The 14,607-nt window shown below is 45.3% G+C and overlaps 1 protein-coding gene across 20 annotated transcripts in view; it reads left to right on the top strand.

Annotated features, from left to right (window-relative positions):
- Positions 1 to 14,607, top strand: part of TRERF1 (transcriptional regulating factor 1) — a 196,929-nt gene that overhangs the window by 72,816 nt on the left and 109,506 nt on the right. For 13 of the 20 annotated variants that reach the window (XM_047733631.1, XM_047733633.1, XM_047733632.1 and 10 more), the window contains one exon: positions 6,397 to 6,479. The exons of the other annotated variants lie outside the window; for them this stretch is intronic. The gene's annotated coding sequence lies outside the window, so the exon portion shown is untranslated. The remainder of the gene's footprint in view (positions 1 to 6,396; positions 6,480 to 14,607) is intronic. 20 annotated transcript variants of the gene reach the window in all.

Genomic DNA, 14,607 nt, shown 5'->3' on the forward strand with positions numbered 1-14,607 from the left:
AGCCCAAAGGTGCCTGAATCTTTGGTGGTAGGCCTAGGAATTTTTTTAATGCAGCTAACGTTGAATATCCCTGGGGTAGAATTCTCCTAATCGCACATTGTAGCACAAAAATGTTACAGTTCTGTGTCTGGTATTATATAATTTTATTCCTTTCAAACACTGTGCACCGATGTTGTAAACTTGTTACCTACCAAGAAGTTTTACTATTTAAGAAACACTCCCCATGGGGCGCCTGGGTGGCTCAGTGGGTTAAAGCCTCTGCCTTTGGCTCAGGTCATGATCCCAGGGTCCTAGGATGGAGCCCTGAATCGGGCTCTCTGCTCGGTGGGGAGCCTGCTTCTCCCTCTCCCTCTCTGCCTGCCTCTCTGCCTACTTGTGATCTCTGTCTGTCAAATAAATAAATAAAATCTTAAAAAAAAAAAAAAAAGAAACACTCCCCATAATTCTGAGTAGGCCAGGGATATAATGCCAACATCCTTTGTCCAATGAGTTGGAATCATAAACATAGGGAACCAACAAATAATTACTTTTTGCATCAGGAATTGAGAGCATGGACTTCTCTTTCTCATTCTTTCATTTTGAAAAAGCTACCAACTAGAAGCCTGAGTCCACCTCCATGTATAAAGAAGATGTGGGGGCGCCTGGATGGTGCAGTCGGTCAAGCGTCCAATTCTTGGTTTCAGCTCAGGTCACGATGTCAGGGTTGTGAGATTAAGTCCTGTGTCGGGCTCAGCGAGGAGTCTGCTAAAGTTTCTCTCTCCCTCTCCCCCTGCCCCTCCCCTCTCTAGAGTGTATAAATAAATCTTAACCAAAAAAAAGAAGAAGAAGAAGGAGACTTTGAAAAGTTCAGAGAGGAGACATTACTGGAAATGTTTTCACTAGAAGAATTGTATATACCCTAAGTTCCGAATTAAGAGGTCCAGTTTGGGGAGTCTTTATCAGACCTAATTTCTACATGGAGTAGGGGATGTTTAAAGAGATTTGATGCTGTTTTATCTGTACCGTTGAAGTTTCTGGTTTTGTCCCTTCCTAAATGAGTCATTTTTTTTTTTTTAAGGAACCTAACTTGGGGAGGTGGGGAAACCGCTGTGAGAGGTGCCAAGTAGGGGAGGTGGGCAGTGAGGACCGAGTTTACACTTGCACCCGGGAGGGCTGGAACCGGGGACCTGTCTGCTGAGGGTGTATCAAGATGAGAGGCACACAGCCTGGGAGGGGGTGAGTAGCAGAAATGGCATTGGTATGCTTATTAATTTATCCAGTATTTTCTGGAGTGCACTCACCAAGCATGTGGACTGGTAGCAAGGCTCCCTGCAGGGGGCTAGGGGATGGTGAACCATAGGGAAGAGACCTCCTGGTTTGCACTCTATCTAGGTGGGGACATGGGCCTTCAACGGTGGCCGTTAGGCGTGTCCCTATTTGCCTGCACTTACAGACACATGAACGGAGGCTGTAGTGCCCGCACCAGTGTGAACGGTGCCAATGCAAAGGTTTGTGCCAGGCATCATTTCAGAGGAGGAAAAACGGCAGCCTGATGACCCCAGCACGAAGTGCCAGTGGGCCTGCTGGAACATACACAGGCCAGGCACCTCCGCATATCACTTCCTCTTCCTGTGCTCCCTTCTCCCGACTGAAAAGTGACCCCACACACCTAAGTCCCCCGCCCCCCATGGCTGTTCAGGGTGCCCACTGTCCCCGATGCTTGTGGGGGCGGGGGGAAGGACAGAGAGTGGGGAGCAGTTGCCAGACCCCGGCTTTGGCAAAACCAGAGCAGCTGCATGTGCTTTGGGCCATGTGTTTGAGGTGAGGGGGGAGCACGGGGCAGGGTGCTCCCTGATGCCCAGAGAGAGTTTTGTGCGTTGGGAACACCAAGCGGGCGCACTCCTTTTATTTTCCGCGGACCCCCGTGAGGGGCTGGTTTTTATCTTTGTGGAGAGATGTGCTACCTCCTTCAGTAGTGCCTGTGTGTTTTCTAAGTTTGTCACAAACTTCCTGTTTGGGTATGGTCTGAGGCTCGAAGCTTTGTTGTGTTTTGAAACCCGGGTGTTCACAGAGGTCCGGTGCTTCTCTCTTAGAGGCCGTGGGGTGGCCCCTTTGTTCTCCTTCCTTTTGCTGACGGTTGCCATCTTTCTTTGCAGACCTTCTCTCTGGGAAGCGCTCGGTAGCTTCTGTTCTTGTTCTCATTATCCAGGGTTGACAACTGGGAGGTTTGAAGGCTGGGAGGAAGGAGGGGGGCAACATTTATCGGGCCCCTTATATAAAGCTAGGCAGTGTGCTAGATGTTTCTGTACGTGTGTTGCATTTAGGCCTCATGGTAGCTCATGCAGAACCAGGCTCAGAGAGGTTAAGGGACCAGCCCAAGATTGGCCAGCCCCTGGATGACCAGGTCAGGATTGGATCCCAGCCTGACTCCAGAGGTCCATGAGGACCCTGCTGCACCTTTGGTTCCACTGGTTTAAGGAGATCTTGATATCTTATTGGGCTTCTTTGTGGATAGCATCACCTTGACCCCTGTTTCTCTTGTTACTCAGGGGCTGCCCATTCTCTCGGTCTGGGGTGTGATTTGATGGTCCTTGAGTGTTCTGCTGACTTTGATCTTTCCCACTCATCTTCCCCTTGTAGCCCCACAAAGCCCAGAATTATGTGTGGTCCGTGGCTGATGACTGAAGTGGGTTAGGGCCAACTCCCAATTCCTCAGAAATGGAGTGTCCTTTTTTCTACTTCTGACCATTCCTCTGGTCACCACAAACCCTGCTGAGCTGGATTTCTCACATCTCAAGCTCTTCCCTTGAAGAGGGAAGAAGAGAGGATAGCTATCTGTGTCTGTGAAAGCATGTGAAGGGGTAGCTAAGGAAGGATGCCAGGACCTCAAATATGTGGGAAGGAGGAGGAGGGGGAGCTAAATCTAGTACCCTCCTTCTCATTGGGATAGCTCTTACAGGATGCCAGACTCTGGGTGCTCCTGCAAAGGAACAATCAGTACGCTTCCAGAAACTTGAAGATGGCTGTGTGTCCCGTCCCTTGCCCATTCCTGTTCTCTTCTATTTTCTGAAAAACTTCTGCAGCTGTATCATCTGAGCTACATCAGCATTGTTTGTAGATCAAGCAATGTTTACCAGCCAAGAGTCCCTGCGTTGAACAGTGGGCAATTCCAAGCATTTTTAACTCAAGTATCACTCACCCTCAAGGGATTTGCAGTCTACATGGAAGGGAAATGCAGTGAACTCAGAAGAGCCGGGAGGGTTAGGAAGCCGGGGTGGTGTCGCTCAGTGGGCTGCAGGAGAGGGCCAAGAGCTGGTGGGTTGAGAGGGGCGGGGCTGCAGGGGGAGAAATGTGTGGGGCCCTGGGGCCTGAGGGGCATGGAAAGGGGAGGGGCATAGCCAGTGGGGTGGAGTGGAGGGTGCCTGTGGGAAACAAGACTGAAGAAGTATTCCTGAAGGATCCCAAGGAATATGGCTCTGGAGTTGGCCATTTTCGCATATCGAGAGCTGCCAAAGCCAGCTGAACAGGACCAGGCTAGGTAAACACCGTGGTGTAAGAAGGCTCACCTGGCTGGCTGCCCTGGAAATGCCGGGGAACGCCAGGGGGCGAGTAAGAACACATTTATCCTGTTGAATTTTAGGAGGGGAAACTTTGAGGGCTTGGATGAAGGTAGTGACATGAATATAGAAGGGAAGACAGAGAAATGGAAGGCGTTAAGCCCCAGCTCTGCCCCTTGCTGCCCATGTGACCTTGTGCAGGTTACTTTATTTCTTGAATCTCTGTTTCATCGTCTGTGTGTGGAGGCCAAAAACACTTCACGGGACAGTCGTGTGAGGGTTTGGCTTGTGTGGCGGCTGGCACACACGTTGTGGTCAGTGCTCAGCAGAGTATGAGTCCTCCTGTGGGGGCGAGGCCCAGTTTGTGACCTGTGGGGAGGCAGCAGGGGAGTGTTCTGAGGACTCTCCAGGGGCTCACTCTGGGAGCCTTTGGGGGCCTCCAGATTCAGTCTGGGGAAGGCTTTTCTAATCCAGGCTGCTGGGGGCCTGTCCAGAACCCCCACAGCCCTGTGGATTATGCCTCTGTGAAACCATGGCTTCTGGTTTCAGCTGGGCCCTCAGTACTGCTGGGCCCTCCAACCCCAGTCAGGTTGCCACTGGGGGAGGCTAGTGAGACACTGAGGCATAAAATTTAAGGAGGCCCCCGGTTTTAGGGCTGTCCTGTCACCTACATGATTCCCCTTGGTGGGGTGTTTCACACCATACCCCCTGTTGAGCTCCTTCCTCTCTGCCCTTCTTCACTCAGGACACAACCTGGCTTCGTTTATCCATTGACAAGTTCCAAACAGCGTAGTCTTAAGCCGACTCAGGTTCCTGCCTCCACTTCCTTGTGGGTACTGACACTGGGGCTCGTCCCAGCCTGATTTCCTTTCACTCAGAGATGAACGCTTCCCTTCTCCTGGCCAGAGAGAACCTTCTTCCTGTGCCTGAATCCTCCCCATCTCCTGTAGCTTCTGGGACCTTACGACCTTCCATCAGTTGGCTGAAGCCAAACCTCAAAAACCTTCACCCTCTCTAGTTCTCATTACTTTTTCTCCTCCCCTAAGAGACAGTTGTCTGGAAAGAATCTGCCGTCAGGTTTTGCTCGTTAGTTGACACAGCCAACTCCGTATGTTTTCTACCTGTGGGAGGTGTGCGGGGCCCAGGGGAGGGACCTGGTTGGATTTGCTGCAGAGGGCTCCTGCCTTCCACAGGAACCTGCCCCCTGTTAGGTCACCTGTGACCTCCATATTGCCATACCCAACGGACCCTTCACTCTTTATCTTTCTGGATTCATTGCTACTTTTGACACTGGACAACTTCCTCCTTTTTGCACCTCTCACTTCTCTTGGCTTCTTTCATTCCACAAATAAATCTCTCCGCAACTATTTCTTGAGCACCAACATGTTCCAGACTCTGGGACATATCGTAATACCATGCCCCTTATTTGTAGGGAGTTTGAAGACCAGTGTGAGGGAAGAAGGCAAAAAATATAAACAAATGTCAGGTGCTGATAAATGCTACAACAAAAAACACAGTGAGGAAGGGTGATAGGAAGGGTATGGGATTGTGGGGGAGGGTCTCATTGAGAAAGGGACATTGTCACCAGAACCTGAAGAAAGTAAAGGATGCCCTGGAAGAAGAGTGTTCTGGGCAGAGGGGAGAGCAAGGGCAAAGGTCTTGAGGGAGGAGCTTGCTTGGGGTGTTTGAGGAAGCCATTCTGGCTAAAGGAAACTGAAGAAGGGCAGAGTAGAAGAAAAGGTCAAGGAAGAGGCTGGACCAGGTCATGTGGGCCCTGAAGGTCATTTCAAGAATTTTGTCTTTTATTTTGAGAGAGATGAAACACTGTAGGAGTCTTCTGAACAGAAGAGTGATTTTTAAATGATCACTGAGGCTGTTGTGGGGAGCATGGTGTATTCATCAGCTCGGGCTGCCATAAAAACGTACCACAAACTGGGTAATAACAGAATATTACCAGATAACAGAAGTGTATTTTATAACACTTACACAACAGAAGTATATTTTCTCACAGTTCTGGAGGCCAGAAGTCTGAGCTCAAAGTGTCGGCAGGGTCTCCCGCCCTCTGAAAGCCCTAGGGAAGGATCTGTTCCAGGCCCCCCTCCCAGCTTCTGGTAGCTCCTGGGCTTGTGGCAGTGGAACTCCCATCTTCACACAGCAGCATACTCCCCAGTACTCCCCATGTGAGTGCCTGCTTCCTAATTTCCCCTTTTTATACCAACGCCAGTTGTACTGGTTAGAGACCACCCTACTCCAGGATGACCTTATCTCAACAGCTAATTACATCCGCAATGACCCTATTCCAAATAAGGTCATATTCTGAGGTATTGGGGGTTAGGACTTTAACAAAGGAATTTGGGGGAGATGCAGTCCAAGCCATAATACGATTCAATCCCCATCATAGGTAGATTCTAGAAAGGCAAGCAAGGGTGGAAGTAGGGAGACGACAAGTAAGGAAGTCATTGCAATAATCCAAGGAGCGAAACTGCTGGCTTGGACCAAAGTGGTGGCAATGGAATGAATGAGAAGGGGTGAGTCTGGATGTGTCTTGAAGAATCAGCTGACATCATTTGCTGGTTGATGGTGTGGAGGTGGAGTGTGAGGGAAAGAGGGGAGTTAAGGGGACTCCTGGGTTTCAGGCCTGAGGAACTGGAATGGCGTTGGGTGTCTTTCTCTTCTATATTCTCCTCTCCCTTGGGCTTCCTCAGCAGCCTTTCAGGGGCCTCCTCCTGGGCCAGTCCATCTGCTGTTGGATTCTTCAGGGCTCCATCCTTGGCTGCTCCAGTCTCTCCTCCTGATCGATACAATCTTTCCCATGTTCAAGCTGAATATCCTGAATGTGCTTTTTGGGTCACTCCTACAGGCCCTGGCTCTGGCGGATGCTGAAGGAGGAAGACATGGAAGCAGGACAATCCTGAACGATTAAGCTTCTTAATCCTGAAACAGGTAGCTGCTCTGAAGTGTTTTGTGATGAAGGGGTCCTTGAAAGCATTCCTTGGATATCCATGGAATGGAAAATGCCCCAAGAAGGGGAGGAAGGATACTGTGGGCCTGGTCACCCATAGATTTCTGGAAAACTTTCTTTGGGAAATGGTCGGCCGTTGTGGATTCACTTAGTGGCATTCAGCATCATGTGGAATGGGGCCGAGGGCCTTGTGCCTTGTGTCACTTGACTTTGCAGAGTTGTGAACAGTGAAGGAGCCAAAAGACATTCATGAATGGTAGCTCTGGATGTGTTCAGGGGGAATTAGACCTCTCTGGAGAACTGTAGTACAGAGGGCTGCTCTGAGAAAGCCACCAGAGCCTGTAGGAGGCAGATTCTTGAACCAAGGAGACTTTGAACTGGCCCTGGGACATTTCTAGTGTTTTTGTTTGTTTGCGTGTTTGTTTTTTTAATCAGCTATAGCCCTGTATTCTCTTCCAGGCTTAGTTTGCCCCCGTAGAAAATGGACACATAGCTGGGATTCCCCTGCCAGGTTCCACACAGAAGTTGTCTGAAGGGTCAATAAGTTTGTATATAAAGAGATTTTTTTTTTTTTAATGTTTAAACCCTGGCATAGCAAGGGATAGCCACTTCCCACAATTCTCAGTGACAGCAGAGAAAGGAGGGTGGTGGGTGTCAAACTGGATTCTCTTGGTATGTGCAGGTTGTTTTTCTTGGCAAGGGCCACACTTTTCATCTCTCTTAGTGAGACTCAAAGTTGATTGCTTCTGTTTCTTTTTTGTTGTGCTTGATTTTAATTTTTAAGCCATCGTGTCTTGGGGATCCAGTAAGAAACAGGTGGTGTCATCCAAAAGACTCTTCTGAAGGGACTGTAGGTATAGGCAGGGTTAAGAGAACCAAGCACAGGATGTTGAAGTATCCTGAGGCTAGCGGTATCAGGGAGCTGTTACCATGCCTGGTCCTGAAAGCAAGAGGGAAGGATTGGTTATTAGAACTGGAAAGAGAAGCTCCATGGAAAGGCTCTGTCTGGTGGAAGGATGTAGTCAACCTTCAGTGACACAGCTGGGAAGGAGCCAAGAGAATAAATATCCTCATTGAACTCCCTTGTCAGTCCTCCCATCTCCTCGTGGCCCCTCCCATTAGGCAAACTCAGCCAGAAGCTAGAAGGCAGGGAGCCAGACTGATGCTGTCCATAGAGATCAAGACCCTCTTGGGGGGCACAGAACTGACTGCAGAAGGGGGGATATAGGGATGCAAGTGGAAAATAGCTGACCAAGCAAGAGATGCAAATTGCTTGGATTATATTGGATGTTTCTATCCAAAGAGGGGTTTTTGTTTAGTGGAGTAAATGAAACTGCGTTATTAGGTCAGCCATATAGAACTGTTGGCTGTGAGGGCTGGGAAGAGCAACAGAAATCCTCTAGTCAAACTTCTTCCTTTTTACAGTTGGGAAGACCCAGGAAAGTCAAGTGACTTGCCTAAGGCCACTCATGAATTCTTGAAAGTATGTCTTGAAAACCTGTTACATTTTAAGGAGAAAACCAACACAAAGCCACCTGAAACAGTTAAGAAGCAGTGTCAAGTAAAATCCAAGCACATGGGGAGAAAGCTGTGAATTAGTGCTTTTTCTCATTTATCATTTTGGATCCTCTGGGGTTGTGACCATCGTAAAACCCAACTCAAAGGGGCTCCCACCGCACAGGAAATTAATTAATTGGCTCTTGTACCTGCAAAGTTCAGGGATGGGGTGGACTGCATTGTGGATGTGAAATAGCAACTCAACATGACATCAACCATCCAGTTTCTTTCCCTCTCTCTGTCACTCTTCTGTGATGTCCATTCAACCTCAGGGAGGCAGAATGGCTGCGGAAGTTCCTGGGCTCATAGTTAAGTCAAGTCCCTCTGACCAGAAGGAAAGAAGCATCCTTGCCAGTAACTCCTAAAAAAGACTGAGAAAGTAGCTTTTCCAGAATTTCATCCCCTGCAAGCCAACCCTGGCATTTCATTGGTGGGAATTAGCCACATGCTCATTCCTCAGCCAATCCCAGTAGACAGGTGAACAGTAGACAGTCTGTTGATTGGCAGGGGCGGCAGGTTTTTCTGATTGGTCTATCCCTCTGTGGGGGCATGCATAACCTTTCCCTAGCACTAGGGCTGGGAGGACAGGTGGGGGGGACAGAACTGAGTAGCACTGGAAAAGGGAGATGGGTGCTGGGAGAATGGCTGCTGACGTTCAGTATACTGTATCATCTGTAGAAACCTTACTAATTTGGATGTAACAGTGACAGGAAACCTGCTTTTAACTAGCGAAAGTCCGAATCTTCAAGCATTTCATGGCAGTTGTTTCAGACAGAAGCTTTCCAAACCATTCTTGTTGGAAGGCTTGCAATTAGCATCTGCTTTCCAGTATGTCTGAAAACAGACTCTTCTGGTAGGTTAACCATGCTTTCTACAATTCTGCTTAATTTCTCATATGCTTATTCAGCCTTTGTATAGCCAGAGTAAACACTGAACTCAAATTCTGGGTTAGTGGAGATTAAATTACATTAAAAGTCTCATCATTTAAACCTTATCTTTAAAATGGGAGTGAGAATAGCATTGACTTCATAGGTTTGTTGTAAGGATTAACCGAGGTAGTCCAAGTAAAGTAACCCAGTGTCCCAGTAGCTAGCCCAATAAATGTTACCTTTATTAGCATCCTGTATCTCAAAAATATTGTCACATTTATGTGTTTATGTGCACATTTAATCTAGGAAATTAACTCTTTTCACAACAAATACGTTATTTGTCACTGATTACTTAGAGATGAGGTAAATAAAGGTATTAAAAAATTTACTGTTTATGGATTTTTTTTTCCCACCAGAATGGTTTTTATTTTGGAAATCATTTTCGGGGAAATCTAAAAAAAGAAAATTTTAGGTTTCATACAGTTAAGTTAAGGGTAGATAGAATCCCTGGAAAAAAAGAGATTTTCGTTTTACAGTCACTTATTAATATATTCTTACTTGAAAAGTTTTATAATCGTTGAAGGCCTGTCATGATGTATCCCAGCTGATTTTTTTTGCCTTTGTTCTCAGTATGGAGGTTCTAGAGGGAACAAGTGACCCTCCTCAGCTTTGGCTTCCCAAACCAACCATGCCATTTGGCTTCTCTGGGTAGATGGATTTTAGGATCACTTGGATTGGGTGAGATGCTACAGTAGCAAGAAGCTAGTCTCAGGCGTTTATTTCAGTTGAATTTAACTGAACCAATGCTGTAACAAAATGCTGTGAATTGTTCTCTAAAGCCTTTAGTACCATAAGGCCAACCTCTCAGAATTTCAGGGTGAATTGTCTTAATTTGGGGGTTCCCAGATTAGTGGTACCCTCAAGCTTTAGCACCTGTGTTTCGAATGAGGGGTGGATAGGGTGCAGTGAGGGGCCTGCAGAGGAAAGACTTCCAGAACAACCAGGAACTTATAGACCACAAGTTTATAGACCTTTCAAATTTTCATACTCTCTTCCTTGCATTTGACTAAAATAAGCCTTAAATTTTCTATGGGTTGTTTGTTGGCCCTGAGGATGGTCACCATTGTGATAACTAGATGGCAGCTAGTAACAACTAAATGATTGACCCTAAATTCCTTGGTTCAGACAAGTGGTTCTCATACATAGATCACTTGGTTGAAGAAACTGTCAAAAAAAAAAAAATTGGAAGGGATTCGCTTAGGGCTACCAACTTCTGATTTTGCCATCCTTAGTGGCTGTTTCAAAATATCTAACATTACCACGATTATCATACAAGAAAGGAACATTTTTTCCTGATATTACCTATAAAACTACATCATATTTGGGGCCTGAGCTACAATCTATGGGTAGCAAGCACTGGGGAGATGGGGAGTTATTTACTTAATGTGCAGTGGAGCGGGGGAGAGCCTACTTTTCTGAAGATTCTCTTAAAGCCTAGGCATTCTCTTAAGTCATGTCTTTATCTGACTTAAAGGAGGAGAAATTCCCTTGTATACAAGTCTTGATGAATCCAATCCAATTTAAAGAAGGAACTGTTTCCTCTCAAGTCATTAACTTAGAATTGTTAGTGTAATTCTTGTAGTTGTAGTTGCATTTCTACAACAAATAGTTGTAGAAAATCTTGCAATACCTAACTGTATCAACAGTGTTTCTTTTTCCATAATTTGACCCTAAAAATGATAAATCTGTTCAGTTGGATTTGGCCTTCAGTTGTGTGGTATATGCCTCTGTGTGTGGGAAAGCACACACACACACACACACACACACACACACACACACTCACACAGAGGGAGGGAGGGAAGGAGTAAGGGAGAGAAAGAGAGAACTTAATTGGGTGAAAAGCCCCAGGAAAGGAAAGGGTGCTTGTGAGAAAATCAATGTGTGCCTTAGTCAGTGGCTGGTAAGCGGTAGTACTTGTAGTAACAATTACATCTCGGAGCTGCCAACAGAATATGACTTTTTAAGATGTCTTCTGGCATCATGAAAAAACCCCACACATACTCCCAACCACCCCTGGCATCCCAAACAGTAATAAAACATTCCTCATTCTGCTTCACTTCACATGCTTGCTTGATTTTGCCACAAACATGTTTTGCCTTCCAGCCAGGGATTAAGCTTCCGTTTGAGGCCATGACTGGTGTGAAAGCAACTTCTCTGTCATTGTTGAGGGGGAGAGAAAACTGCTTGCATGCCTTTGCGAAATCCTGAATGGAATTATGGGATCGTAGTGCCTAAGAGGGTCTTGAGGTCCATGCCTTCCTGCCAGGCTACCTGAATGCTCATCGCCGTGACTGACAAAAGGTGACCTAATCCTGGTGTGTCATTGACTTCTAACATTTCACGGATCCTCTGTGAACAGGGACATGAACTAAGATGTGTCTTTCTCAGGAAAAAGCAGACCGTTCTGCAACACACCACGCATGCAGTTGCTGCCCTGTTGACAGCCTCATTGTGGGGCACAGTGTCACTGTTTGAGTCCTGTTGATATTCTCACATACGCTCCTACAGCACAGTCCTTGCCTGTTCCAACAGACACTCCATCTTCACTCGGACTCCTTACCGCTTGCTTCTATTCGGGTGTCTCTCTCTCTCTCTCTACAGCAGGCTATTCTGTGTGTATAGTTACAGCTCAGTGTTCTTTTGGACAGACATTACCACAACCCTCTTGCTTTAGTCAGCTTGGGCTGCCATAAGAAAATACCACAGACTGGGTGGCTTAAAATAGAAATTTATTTCTCACAGTTCTGAAGGCTGGGAAGTCTAAGATCAAGGTGTTGGCAAGGCGGGTTTCATTTTGAGACCTCTTAATGTTGGCTTGTAGGCGGCCACCATCTTGCTGTGTGCTCACTTGACCTCTTCTTTGTGCCCTTGTGAAAAGAGGAAGCTTTGGAGACTCTTCTTCTTCTTAGGACACTAATCCCATCAGGGGGGCTCCACCCTTGTGACTCATCTTAACCCAGTTGATTACCAGAGGCCCCGCCTCCTAATGCTATCAGATTGGGGGCTTGGATTTCAACATACGATTTTAGTTGCGGGGGGTGGTGACAGACGACCAGACACAAATTTCCTGTCCATAATAATTCTGAATCTTTATTTGTGGCTCCCTTGAAGTGTTTACAGGGTCGTTAGTCCAGGAGCCCTGCAGTAAGTAAAGAAAACCTTAGAATTATTGCCGTGGAACACATACAGCGTCCTGTAGGTGGCTTGGGGGATTACAAAGTTGGAAAACATTTACCACAGAATTCAAGGTGACCTAGGTAGACTGGTGATCTCCTCCTCTTTTCAGATCTTGGGTTTCCTAGATCCAAATGTCAGTGGTAAAGTTATGGATGCCAAATTCGGTCAGCTTCAATGAAGTGTGGCTAGGTCAGCATTCAGTATTCCCTGACCACCATCTGTAGCCTCCCTTTTGGGCCTCTAAAAAGGAGGCTCTCAGAATGAAAGCCTGGGAAAATGGGTTCTTAGCACTTTATCCTCTTGGGCATTTACTTCCTTTTCATGGGGGAAAGGAAGGCAGTAAATTATACTAAAACTGTTCCCTTTTCCATTAGAGATCAATATCTTGCAGTGTCATTTGAAGTGTCTACAAACACGGGAATGTCCACATGGACACAGGCGTGCATGAATGCACATACACACGCGCATGCACACAGAGAAACCTGTGCCAGGTGGAATATTTTAAAATATAAAAGGCCTTTGAACGTTCTTTTAAACTTTCAAGAACAGATAATTTCTGTGTTATATAAACTGTTCCAGGCTTTAGAAAAAAGATGGAAAACTTCCAGATTCTTTTTTCAAGCAAACATGACCCTGATAACAAATCTGGCAAGCCCCCAAAGGGAGGCTATATACCAGTCTCTCTCAGGAATGTAAAAATTTCAGATAAAATTCTAGTGAGTGGGTTTCAACAATAGGGTTTGTGAATGTTCCACCAGACCCAAGTAGGTTATGGAATGCAGGAATGTATATGAGTGGCTTCATATACATAGATTTTCATTTGAGTCACATAAATTATTTAAGTGAACATAGGCGATAATCTCATTAGTTCCAGAAGAACACTCAGTCAATTCAAGTTCTAATTTTTACGAACCGCTTAAAAACGAGCATATAACATGACCATTCCTTCATATGATAAGATTGAGTTCATACAGCCCACTGTCATTAGACTTTTGGGGGGCCCCAGTAAAGGTATTATTGGATATGGCTGAGATCAAAACAAAAAGCCAATGTAGAAAGCTATGAAAGTAGTAACTTTAACTTTAGAGAATAAATATTATAAGGAAAAGGATAAAATTATCCTTACAGATCACTCAGTTATAGATCAAGAAGACTTAAAGAGATTACTTTTAGATGGTAAGATAAAAAAACTAAGGATTTGGAGGGGCACATGGGTGGCTCTGTAGGTTACGTATCCAACCCTTGATTTCGGCTCAGGTCATGATCTCAGGGTATTGAGAGTAAGGCCCACGATAGGCTCCATGCTGGGTGTGGTGTTTGCCTGAGATGCTCTCTCTCCCTCTCCCACTGACCCTACCCCTACTTCTGTCTTGCATGCTCTCTCTCTCTCTCTCTCTCTAAAGTAAATAGATAAGTAAAATCTTTAAACAAACAAACAAACAAACAAAGGATTTGGATACTTCTGAAATCAGTTCACGAGTCTAATGGCATTCTTTTCAAAGTCCCACCAAGATTTTTAAAATTTCACAAGATGATTATCAGTCTATATGGAAAAATAAGTAGATGAGAACCTCAGGAGAATTCTGGAAATGGCTGTAGGAGGAGGGTGTTAGATCTGTTGGATATTATAGTATATTGCACTACCAGATATTAAAGTGCCTAGTGAAGTCTTCGTAATTAAAACACAGTGATGCTGGCAGAAGATGAGGAAGTAGGTAAGGGAACCAGGACAGTTCAAAAGCAGACCCTCGCATAAATAATTTGGTAAATCATAAAGAAGTCATCAGAAATCAGTGGGGAAGGAAAGATTATTCAATAAATAATTTTGATGCATAGTTAGCAATTTGGAAAAAATCATTCTAACTTCGCCAAAATGAATTCCATATTGATTAAACAATTAACTGCAAAATGTAGAGGCATAGGAAATCTATAGAATTGAATATTGCTTAGAAACAAAGGAAAAACCCTCAAACAGGAAAAGTCAAACTACAGGAAAAAAAAAAAAGATTTCATGTGAAAAACCAACGGGGTAACAGTAGATTGGGAAAAGATCTTCAGTAATAGGACAGAATTGGCATCTTTATTTTGGGACATGCTCAAACAAATTTTAAAAACTAATTTAAAAAATTAAAACCTTGTTGGAACACTTGGATAGGTGACTACATACAGTACTGTACAAATATATAGAGAATGGTCAATTTTGTAATAAGTATGTAGATTAAAACACGGCAAAATACGATTTCAACGTATTAGCCAAAGAATGCATTTTTAATGCTAATCCCCAATTCTGGTGGCATTGCAATATTGTGAAATGGCTATACAATATATTAAAGAGCCATATTATTTATTCATACATTTTGATCCAGTAATATTACTTCTGTGGACCATCTCCCCCCATTCCCTCAGTGAAAGAAATAATACACAATATTTAATAAGCTACTTCAAC

This window comes from Lutra lutra, chromosome 6, assembly GCF_902655055.1.
Source record: "Lutra lutra chromosome 6, mLutLut1.2, whole genome shotgun sequence".
In the NCBI taxonomy this organism is placed as follows: Eukaryota; Metazoa; Chordata; class Mammalia; order Carnivora; family Mustelidae; genus Lutra; species Lutra lutra.